A 12,752-nucleotide genomic window follows, 5' to 3' on the forward strand; every position below is an offset into this window, starting at 1 on the left:
TAAGAGTTAATCGTAAGATTCTTATACGTTTTCTCTCTGGAAATCTTTTAGCAATTTTGAAGCCAAGACTATAAAAATCCTGTGAATCCCCAAGTTTTCCTCCTGTCTGCTCCTCTAGGAGTAGAGGGGTCTGGAGGTCAGAAGCCACCACAGACTGAGGCCAATTTTCTAGCAAAGAAGCCATTCAGAGGCACAAACACAAACCCACACTCCGTCAGCCTGCAGTCCTCCTTCAGCCTCTCCGTTAAACACGGAATCCTCCAATCCAGAGTGTGTTTGCACAGCCACAAACACAGAGCCCCTTTGAGTTCACACAGATGTGTTCTATCTGTCTGCCACACACACCTACACCTCTACCCGGACCACTCTGCGTATGTGGGAGTGTGTGTGTGCTCATATATTAATGTTGGCTGTTTATGTGTTTTTCCAAGTGAATGTGCTTGTTGATCTTTGATGCTTCAATGCTGGTTAGTGTGTGTTAGTGTAGGAAAGAGTGAGTAGAGAGAGAAAGAGAGAGAGAGAGGCAGAGGGAGAGAAAGTCCATGAGAAGGAGTGGAGTTGAGTAACAGCACATAATTCTACCATGAACAGGCATGGTGTAAAGCAGGATGTTTTGGGAGCATTACATCATGTCCCATTTGTGTGCAGTGGCAGAGCTCTGTAGAGGCAGAGTTCAGCGAGGAGGCCCGGCACATTGTCCAATCCACAGCTGCTACTCGCTAAGCCACACGTTCTGAGGCCAGCTGAAAACAGGCTGCACTTGTTGACGTCTGGCTAGGCTGTAGCATGAACCGTCTACTTCAAAATAACATCAAAACAATGAGGTAACTGTAACACTGTGAATGAGCTGCTTGTGCGCTGGGTTTGAGAGGCGTACTCCATAAGTGCTGCTCAGGTGACTGGGAACTACACGTACAGTAAATCCCACCCACTTCATTTTGTAAAGGAACATAATGTACTTAATGACTGCAAGCAGGGCTGGGAGTTTATTTACATTCATTTGGTTAATAAAATTACTGTTTTAATCACATTTTAAAAAAAAAATAAAGCTATCAAGACTTTAACGTCTCTGCATACAGGAACCTGCCAAAGGACATCTATCAAGCCTTAAACAGTTAACAGCATTGTGTTTCAGTAAATCAACATTACACCTAGCGGTTTTTAATGCTATTTCACTGTCGTCTCGATCGTTCAGTGTAAGGTGATTAAGACTGAAGGTTTAAGCCAGTCTTTTTCTCATCCTGGCATTCAGATAAAATCAACCGTTTTTAATACTATCATTAGTCGTAAGAGCTACGGAAAGCTAATAGGCAAGAATATTGTACGTGACTGTTTACAAACATTTGAAAAAGAACGCATTTTGCAGTTAATAAGCCTTATATGGTTCTTACTTTAATATGTACAGTATTTTAAACACAGTTAGCGCTTTAAATTAATTATATTTACAGTTAATTTATTTTGCATTATTTTGTCTTATTGTGCAGTGTTATTTTTACAAATACAAACAAGTTAATAAATACACATGTTGCAAGAATGATGCTCTTTACTGTATTAATTCTATCTAAAACAAAGACAAATGTTGAGCAGTGAAACTGTGATTTTGTTATACAAGGTTGTAGCAAAAAAGGAGGTAATGAAGTTTATAGGCAGAGTTAAATACAAAATGTATTCTATTAAAAAATACCAAGAACAGTGCGGCAAAAAAAAAAAAAACTGTTGATGGGGCAAAAGTTGAGTCTCTGATAAATCACAGTATTGATATAGCTTACACATTGTAATTTAATATGTAATATGTATTGTATGTAAATGCCACCAGAAGCATTATGGCAAATAATTTTAGAAAGAATCTAGTTGCAGTTTTGCAAATAGTACACCTGCAAGATCCCCAGTCTTTGTAAAATCTGCATTCAAAATTATATCTCAGATATCACAAAGAAAAGCTGATCTGCTTACTGATTTAAACTCTAGTCCGCAGCTTACCATGAACCTGTAGTAGCTGATAACTAGGGCTGCAAACCTTATTGGCCAACTAATCACGAGAAGAGGCCAATCAGGATGCTTATGATCTGTCACTCTCTCACTGTGTGTGTGTGTGTGTCTTCCTTTCTCTCGCACATTAACGACGTGTCAACAATAAAATTCCATGTCGACAAATTTTTATAGTCAACGATGTCGATTACACTGACCAATCGTTGCGGCCCCACTCATAACCAGCTGCTGCTATTATAAATTGTAATGCAATACAGACACTTAAAGTTGCATGCTGAGGGCTGGTACATGCATGGTACAGTTTAGCAAAATTAACTCACACTGTTGAGTGAAATTAGCTGTTGGTTTGAGCAAAATTGTCTCTGGAGATATATGTTAGTCTGAAAATGCCAAAGATCTTTTCTCTAATAGACAGTTCAAACAATATGCTGGCTGAAGCACTGCTATTGAGAGTAGACACTGCTAACACTTAGCATGTCTCCTTAATATCTTAGCATGTTACCCTAATACCTGATCAGTACAGAAAACCATACAGAAAATAAAAGACATTTTGGCCTTTAAGACAGGCTCAATGACTTCTAAAGTGAAACAATTTCACATGCAAAACTTAGCAAACTAACCAAACGCATGCTTGCTGTGGCTGCGCTGACCTCTGAAGAAGCGCTCTATCTCTGAACACCCAAAACAGAGGAACTGTTAACGTTACCAACATTAAAACACAACAGTTTCTCTCTCACTGGATTTAAATAAACTAATAAAAGAAAGTGACTGACCACACAGTCAGGCAGGAGACCGTAACATCAGTTTTATCTGATTTTACTATTTATTGCATGTAAATTAGCCTGCATGCTAACTTGCTCCTCAGCTGAGGGAAGCTAGCAGTCAAATCGCCCACAGTTTATAATTATGTACAATGTGTAGTAGTATTAGGGGTGAAAAGTAAACAAAAGTCAGGGTTTGGTATGTGAAAATCTGTAAGACTTTCCTTTTAAATTGAACAGAGAGTTGTGACAGTTACATTTTTCTATAGTAAATAAATTAAACAGTACTTTATAAATGTAAACATTAAAAAACCCTTAAAACAGCAACACATCATACTTTATTATTTTACCATAATGTTATGAGCGGAAATAAGATGATAAATCCAGAATATAAGTGAAATAATCTGTTAAAAAACGTGAATTAGGGTTGCACCATCTTTCAGCGTAGTCATCATATGTACACATGTTCAGTATTCACACTTCAGAATATGCGATGATTTGTGCAATGTCAAATTACATTTTTAAAGCTTGTTTGCTGCTTTTAACAACAAAAAAATCACTCTAGTAATATTTTACATAATATCTACCAGATTACACATAATCACTACTTTAATCACTGATACACTGCATATTTAATATAATGACATGTTGGATAATTGACTTATATCAAAAAGTTAACAAAATATATATTGCAGAACAACAAAATAATTCAGTGTCATGTTTTTTTTCCCAATACTGTGCAGCCCTAATGTGAATAAACACCCTAAAAACAAAAAAAAAAAACACAAACTTCTACACCGCTTTGTTATTGTCTGAAATTGTGCCTCACTGCTGCCGGCTGTAAACAATATGGGACAAAAGCAGAATCAAAACTGGATTAAATCAGACTGGCTAACAATAGCCCATAACCAATTCTACTATATGATCTAATATGCCTGGATCAGTTCAGGAGATAGAAGACCCAGCAAAATGTAAGTATTTTGGCAAAAGGTCTCATTAGGCAGAGTTTAAGATCCTCAGAGCAGAACAACAGTGTATAAAAAAACAATTTATTTATTTCCAATCTGACTGTGACATTTAGGGGATCAGTTTGTGAAATATTCATTCAAAGCGTTGCATACAAACAACAGCACTTTACAGTATATTCTAAACATAACATAGAGACCATGGAGTGATCTAAATATGACATGGTGGCATGTACACATACTGTCAGTGGACCCAACTCTGACCCTTGCGAGGCCCCACTCAAAACACAGATTATTCAGAATTAATAATTACTACTGTGAAAGCGAAATTACTATAATGGTATCTAACATGACTCAGACTGCAGCATTTAGGATGGAGGGATCGGTTAGCTCATTAGTGTGCACATCTGCCATTTTTTAACCATATCTGACTTAACATATTTGTAGAATGTGTAAAACTAATGCCTTGTGGAGGATGCAAAGTAAATATTTCTTAAAACAACTAACAGAATACCACACTGGAGACTCCTTCATTTAGCCAATACAGTGAGAATCATAATATAGCAAAGCTAGTAAACAGTTCTACAGTTCTGCACAAGAATTAACATATTCTCACAGCAGATATGAGTTAAACAGCATTTTATATGTGGTTGATTGCAACATTTGAAGCACATTTAATCCTTATCAGGGCTGCAACGATTAGTCGATATAATCGACAATGTTGATTATTTAAATTTGTCAACTACAAACTTCACTGTTGACTAATCATTAATTTGTAACAGTACTGCATAACACAAAGTGCTGGGGACAGAAACACAATGGGAGATGGGTAAATGTCTCACTCACAAAGGTTACACTCAACTTAGTTTGTTCTCCAAAAGTGGCAAAACACAACAGATTAAATATTGACTTACTAAATATCAGAACTTTTAAACAACATCTGAATATTTATATGGCTTTAAATTTTATGCTTAGCTGTTTCTATCATTTTTTTTAGAGAAGGAGAACACGGCAGAAATAATTGTTGACTAATCGATTAATCGAAAATATAATCATCAGATTAGTCGCCTACCAAAATAATCATTAGATGCAGCCATAATCTTAATAGATAATGCAGAACATTGTAGAAGCCATACATGTTCATATATTACCAAGTTTGCCTGGAAAGTTAATCCATTCACGATGAAAGACAATCGGCATTTGGTTTAAGCCCCAAAAGCACTGATTGGTACATCTGAAATTAAGACCACAAGATCTACCTTCCAAACTAATCTATCCAAGTGCTGATTTTAAAAGTGCTTGGCTGCATCCCTGTGACCCACTGATTTTCCCAATGCACTTCCTGTCCCAGTGGTGGTCCCTTCAGTGACTACAGTTTTTGTAAGTCATCCATTTCAACACACTGTCCTTGGAGAACACATACAACAGCCGTTTAAACAGGCACATGTTGAAACAACAGTCATGTGCGACATTCAATCATGTATAAACAATTCTAACTAAGCAAGGCCGGATCACCACAGTTTTTCTTAGGGTCATAAATATCACTGACAGTTACATGGAGAGGGCTCTCATCTGGGCCATAGAAACATATTTAAGGACTTTATTAATCTTCACATTCTTCACTGCAGAGTCTGTAACCTACTTGGCTAGGTCTTTATTGGTCTTTGAGAACAAATGTTAAGCAGTCTGTGCTTACCTAACACATTTTAAATTCACAAAAATAGACAGCACTTTTGTTCTTTGTACTGGAACACAGAGGTGCACATAGAACAAAAGTTATTCTGAGACCATGATAAAATATGCCCTTCTTGCAAACACATGGTAGTTTAGAATATGACTTAAATAGTCTATTTCTAAATGGTATCAGATATGAGGACAAGTTTCTGGAGACGGCTGTCGCTGGGTGATAGCTTGGTATTCAGGGCGCATTATGAATGCCTCTACCCATGGCAAACCAAATGTCCAAAACACATAAATTTAATTAACAATGATTTGGTTTGTCTGTGTGTAAATCAATGATAATTGTGTAAAAATGTAAAAAAAAAATGGTGATTGGTCCTAATCAAGACCACAGTGTAAATTTGGCAAGACTGACGACCAAGACAAGAAAAGTCATACATACGCCTAAGTACAAACACTGCAAAATAAAATTATGCTTACAGTCATTCTAGATGACAATTTTATTTATGTAGTATGAACACAAACTATGTAAAATGAACTGGTGGGGAATCTAAGCCTCAATAAACTGTGGTCCAATCTAATATAAAACACTCATACAGGGGATTGTAGACTGAATATTTAAAAAATAATTTTCTTTAGCATTAAAGAAGAACAAATAAACAAAAATGGATAAACTATATTGTTTAGTATAGCGTTGTGCCACATGCTCATTGATTGTGTCTTCTGAAATTAAGGGTACAAAAAATAGTTCATCCTGCTGTTGTTGGAGTAACTTTTTTAAGAAATATTGAAAGTTTGCCTTAAAGATTTAAGTGCATTCATTGACTAAATCATTAGTGAGGTCAGGATGTTGTATGATGACCACCTCACCTCATCTCCAAATCCCCAATTCATCCCAAAAGTATCATTCCAGAGAACACAGTTCCACTGCTCCACAGCTCAATGCTGGGTGGATTTATACCCCAAGCCCATGCCTGGTATTAGGCATGGTGTTAAAAGCTCATGTTATCTGCTCAGAGTTTGAGTAAGGCCCAAAATCAAATTTAATGCACGCATACATACATAAAAAATATATATATTTAATATATATATCACAGTGCAGTGTCAATTAACTTCCAACTTCCAAAGAACATGGTAAAAGTGGGACATGACTCTAGTTTCTGTTACATAACTATTGTAATGTCTCTACTCTATGTGTGTTACTTTCTTACAAAGGATGCTTTACTTTAATCAAATTCAAAAAGGAAAATAAGTATTTTTAAATCATAAATCTATGCATTGTCTACAAATGCTGTGACACAAAAATATTCACTCTTAAAAATGACAAAGGAAAAAACTCCCAGATTCACATTAAGACAAAAAAAAGCAGTACAAATGAAGATTCAAGGTTTTGGAGGATGGCAAGAATCTACTTTATACATTTTACCAGCAGGTGCACAACAAGGCAGCTATCAACTGGAGATTGAAAATAAAACACATTGCAAAACAGTCAGTGAACATAAGGGTGAGACTGAAAGAGAAGGCAAAACAAAATAACATGTGGAAGATAGATGGGAATCTCTAGGTTTACGGCTGACAAGACTAGACTTGCTTTGCCTTTATGTGCGAGTGCTCAGCACAGGGAGTGACGGAGACGGAGACGGTTGAAGTGTAGAGAAAAAGAAAGAGAGAGAGAGCGTGAGAGAGAGAGATAGAAAGAGGTGAGAGTACAGGAAACGGAAGTGACAAGGTCCCCCATTCACACTCTTCAGCTACAGTCCACCTAAATGTCAATTCAATTCGTGGAGCCCCACCTCCTTCAAAACCCATCAGTAACCTACCCTAAAGCAATTTGAAAGTTTATATTGAGTCCAACTCGGGAGTTATTAAATTACAGGCCACTAAAAAGAAAATCTGAAGACAAATTGTGATATATACCATACAATATGATTAATGGAGTATGATTTGTGGTATTGCACTGACTCAGTAAACTGTGATGGATGATTTAGTTTGAGAAAGAAAGTCATTATGGTGCTTCTTTAATTGCAAAGTTTCTATGACTTAATCTACAAACGTTTCCCCAGGAAGCCAAACCATTTACAAGTGACCCATGCACCTTCAGTTTAGGTCTTGTAAGATAATCTATGTTTAGGACTTCTGTGAACATCGGATACAATTTTAGGTAAAATATATATAGTAATATAGGTAATTAAAAAGGGTTCACAACCTTTTATGCCTTTTTCAACTTTTTTGTATGTATTGTTTTATGCTTTGCAAGCTCAAAGATTTCCTTCAGTGGAAACGCATAAGTAAATAGCTACCTAGCTGATTTTACTGTAGACTGGTATAATATTGTTTACTAACCTAACTAGATGCGTTGTTTACGTTGCTTGAATAGTCCCTTGATTTCTAAATGAAATGCAAAATTTACTGATGGTCAGTGATGGTTTGGAGAGCCATGTCATCTGCTGGTGTTGCTCCACTGTGGTATATCAAGTCCAAAGTCAGTGCAGTATATTCCCAGAAAATGTTACAGCAATTCATGCTTCCCTCTGCTGACAACTTTTATGAAGATGCGGATTTCATTTTCCAGCAGGACTTGGCACACTGCCCACACTGCTAAAACTACTAATTTTCTGAGATAATGATTCTTGGGTTTTTTATTGGCTGTAAGCCATCATGATAACAACAACAACAAAATAAATAAATGCTTAAAATAGATCAGTCTGTGTGTAATACATCTATATAATATATGAGTTTCACATTTTAAACTAAATTACTAATACATGGATAGCTAGGTTACCAAGTTAAAGCTATAATACTTCAACTATAGTTGACATGTAACATGTTAAAGACTAACTAACTTAATCCCTTAACAGTCCTTGGCCTGTATATTAGCTACAGGTGAAGGTGATACAAAACTATTTATCTCTGCAGTAAAAGTTTTTCACATTCTAAAAAGTTTGAGAGCTTTGGAGACTCCTAAATAACACTTGGAGAGTAGGGATGGGCGATATGGCTCTAAAATAAAATCACGATATTTCAGGGTATTTTTGCGATAACGATATACTTGGCGATATAGGAAAACTAAAATAATTAATTAATTTCAGGAATATAGAATAATAGTATAACAGTATAATCATAATGTGGCAAAATAAATAATATATCATAAAATAATATAATGCAGCAAATAATATTGCAGAATATTTAGTGCATGCATATAAACTGCAAACTAAAACAATTATACAATAAATACACTTAAAGCTTCACAGTAAATAATAGACTACTTTTAAGACAGAACAGCCCTATTATCACGATATGGATTTTCAATATCATGATATTTCTGTGTCACGATATATTGTATACCACCCCTACTGGAGAGTATTGATTTTAAACTGTAAAAAGTTCAGGAAAGTGCCAATTTTATTATTTTTATTCATTACATTTTGACAGTTGCAGATTTACTTAAATATGTTTTATTTTTATTACAATTAAGACATTCAGTAATGTTGTTTATTAAACGTGAAACCTGTACGTCTATCTTCAAGATATAGCATGTGTAATATCAGGCAGAAAACTGATAAAAATGCTGGCATGTTAAGTGGTTTTTAACTAGTTAACGCACGTAGGTTATTTAATGCGTTAATACTTCATTATTTCATACATTTCTGCAGCTTATACAGTGAGACAGTTAGGTTTCTAAGTCTTCCAGGTTTTAATATTAAGTAATGAAAACATGTTAAAGCTTTATTAGGTTAATAAAATGTGTCCACAGGACTGAGCAACCGAGCAGTGTTTTTAAAACCACACTGACTACAGAATACTGATCTCGCCATTTGCGGCTAGCTAACCTAAATTAGCTAACTGCTCTAACCCTAGCGTTCTGACTGACAGACAGACAGACAGACAGACAGGCAGACCGCCCGCCGCACAGCCCCCCAGCACCAAACAGCAGACTTTAAATCCTCCTTAAAGCTGAATCGCCGCTCCCGGTGTCTCTGAAACAGATGTATAGGTGGGAAAACTCACCGTGCGGCGGGCTGTAGGATCCGGGCGGCCGGGCTGTAGGCGCTGTGCGGCGGCGGCGGCGGCTCTGTGCGGAAAGTTGGTGGTTGGGGGAAAAACACACACAGAGAGAGACGGTACGCGGAAGTGGCAGAAACTCGCAGCGCTGCGGAGCTACATATGAGTATATGTTTTAAAAGAAAGGCGATAAAATGAGCAGGACCGCGCTGTGCGGGAGCTGAGGGCTGCCCGCGTGTAGAGAGGGCCGTGTGCTGTCCTGCTGAAGCTGCTCTTCAGGACATTTTGCTCAGAGAAACCGAGAGCAGTCTTCCTGGTCCAGCTCGCGGCGGAGAGAGCAGCTCAGGAATCTCAGAGCTGAGCAGAGCTGAGAGAGGCTGGACTGGTTCCGCGCAGTGTTACAGAAAATACCGTCCCCTACACCCTCAGCCCTCACAGCACGGAGCCCCCTGAGATGACACCGAGGATAGGAAAAAAAAAATTGTAATAATAATGCGTGGCCACGACTTATAATTAAGCGTGGGAAAGAGAACCTAAGGTGTGGGAACGAGATCCTAATGCGTGGGAATCAGATAATTAAGGCATATGAATGAGAAAATTAAGTTGTGTCCACGACTTAACGAGGCATGGGTAAGGGGTAATTAAGGCATATAAATGAGAAAATTAAGTTGTGTCCACGACTTAACGAGGCATGGGTACGAGGTAATTAAGGCATATGAATGAGAAAATTAATTTGAGTCCACAACGTAACGAGGCATGGGTATGAGGTAATTAAGGGATATGAATAAGAAAATTAAGTTGTGCCCAAGACTTATTAAGGTGTGGGAATGAGATAATTAAGTCGTGGCCAGACAATAATAAAGCTTGCTTTTCTGTGAATTAAGAATATTATAAGAATACTATGAAGAATATTAATACTGAATATTACATCAAAGCAAAGGGAATGAGATCTTAAAGGGGGTGGCCATGAGTTATTAGGATGTTACAATGATGTCCTAATGTGTGGGAATTAAATAATTAAGTCGTGAGAATTAGATCATTAAGGTGTGGCTACAACTTATTAAGGCATGGGAACAAGTGGATTAAATCGTAGCCATTAAGGCATGGCCACAATATTCTTTTGTTCTACAGCTAACAAAGCTATGAAACAAAAGGTGACAATCATGATAAAATCATGATAAAAAAAAATAATGCGCGCCCACAACTTACTAAGGCATGGGAATGAGATTCTAAGGCATGGCCACAACTAAAGCGGCCATGCTAACTAAGGGATGGGAATTAGATAATTAAAGTGTGGCCATAACTTATTAAGGTTAATTAAATCGCAGCCATTAAGGTGTGCCCACAAAATTCTTTAGTTTCACAGCTAACAAAGCAAGCCCTATGGAGCCCCTAAGGTGACATCATGATAAAAAAAAAAAATAATGCATGGCCACGACTTATTAAGGTGTGCAAATGAGATCCTAAGGCATAGCGACAACTTATTAAAGCATGGGAATGAGAACCTAATGCTTGGGAACAAGATGATTAAGGCGTGGGACTAAGATCCTAATGCGTGGGAACGAGATAATTAAGGTGTGGGAACGAGAAAATTAAGACTTGGCCATGACTTATGCATAGTGTCTGCGTCTGAGCCTGTCAGCTTTTAGTATGAGAATTAAGAGTCTTTTACTTAGAATTATGCCATGTCTGCAAGACACTCCAAAATATTACAATAATTCATTCCAAGATGAAAATAAAAAGAAACCAATTCACTCTTCATTTTCTTACTAAGATTATCCTTGTATTGGAGCTTTGATGTAACATTCAGTTTTTTCATGGGCATTAATTTACAGAAAAGCAAGCTTCTTTATTCTCTGGCTATGATTTAATATCTCGTTTCCACGCTTTAATAAGTCTGTGAGTAGCAATGCCTTCTATGATGTATTCCTTGTGCACATATAATACTGTCGATTATAGAATGTTAAATGACTCCACAACTTAAATAGAAAAACCCATCCATCTGGCTCCCACTATTAGAACTTGCTCCAACACAAATCCAGTTCATGAGCACACTGGCGTGTGTTCAGCTTCACTCACTAAATAACACCACACAACCTGTGCAGATGTGGATTTCCCAAGCTGTCTCCTAAGGTAACACTTCATGATCAATTAATGTACTTTTAGCAAGTCTGTTTATGTGCTGCATGTTTAACATAATCATGAAGTTTGTTACTTTTAAATAGGAAACAGTAAAAATGCTGTGAAAATGTTTTTTGATAGTTTATAGATGATTGTCAGATAAACTTTCTCTGTAAAGCCGCTTTACAGAGAAAAACAGGTCCATGCCTGTTATGAGCAGCACCACAGACAGGCCAATTATTGTGGTGACACAGTGGCAAGGAAAATTAAAATATTATAAAATATTATAATATTATAAAATAATGCTAATCTTGTTTAGTTTATAAGAACAAACGCTGTATTTATGGTAATTCAAACCATAAAAAAATATTTTTACAAAGTATACAATAAAAAGGTAACAATAATGGATATCAGCTTTACAATGGCCACTTTATCTTCATCAAAAATCACCTCATGTTTGGATTAAGATCTAATGCACAAGATAATGGCTGAACTAAAGTATCTGTGTCTTATTACCATTCTCTTTAAATTTACTTAAATACTGTTTCACTGGATTGTGGCTCCCTCTGCTGGACCTATCTGATACAAGCCATATGTCAACCAAAATGTTTTTATATTATGCCTACCTTTACCATTCCTTCAAAATGTATACTCTAAAAAATAAATTATATAATTAAATCAAATAAATGGTAACAGATGTTGGCAAGCAGTTTAATATATAACAATTGTATTGAATTATATTGAATAAAGCAACATAATGTTAACCAATAAGTTATTTTACATTGCTTTAAACCACAAAGGTTCTTCAAATCAAGTAAGCAGGATTTTAATGTTTTAACTGACCTGGCTATATTTTGTAAGACTAGTTCCTAATATAAAACTTCTGTCAGTTGTTGGACATGTGCTGTGATGCAATTTCTTGCACTGCTGCAGTTTTCTTTATAAGCTTATTTGTTTCTAACACGTCCTTCTTAGTGTTGGCTATGTTTGTCTCTTGTGTGATTGCCTATATCAGACCCCTCAGTTCTCAGAAGGAAAGGGATTACAGTGTTTTTGTGTACTGCCATTGCCTTAAAGGAACACTCCAGTGGTTTTTGACCTAGTTTCTATCTGCCAGGTCTTTAAATTTCGTCATGTTTTTTTCTGTACTAAGAAACAAATCCTAGGAACTGTGTTGACCTAAAACACACTTATGACGAGTTATGTGCAAAGTGCACAAATAAGAAAATTATAC

At 36.5% G+C, this 12,752-nt stretch overlaps 1 protein-coding gene across 4 annotated transcripts in view; it reads right to left on the bottom strand.

The window, feature by feature from the left end:
* arhgef1b (Rho guanine nucleotide exchange factor (GEF) 1b) overlaps positions 1-9,771 on the bottom strand; it is a 74,299-nt gene extending 64,528 nt beyond the window's left edge. For 3 of the 4 annotated variants that reach the window (XM_007232444.4, XM_007232443.4, XM_007232442.4), the window contains exon 1: positions 9,404-9,771. The gene's annotated coding sequence lies outside the window, so the exon portion shown is untranslated. The remainder of the gene's footprint in view (positions 1-9,403) is intronic. The other variant, XM_007232445.4, reaches the window with a different exon arrangement.
* Positions 9,772-12,752: the final 2,981 nt, after the last annotated feature.

This window comes from Astyanax mexicanus, chromosome 1 (assembly GCF_023375975.1).
Source record: "Astyanax mexicanus isolate ESR-SI-001 chromosome 1, AstMex3_surface, whole genome shotgun sequence".
In the NCBI taxonomy this organism is placed as follows: domain Eukaryota; kingdom Metazoa; phylum Chordata; class Actinopteri; order Characiformes; family Acestrorhamphidae; genus Astyanax; species Astyanax mexicanus.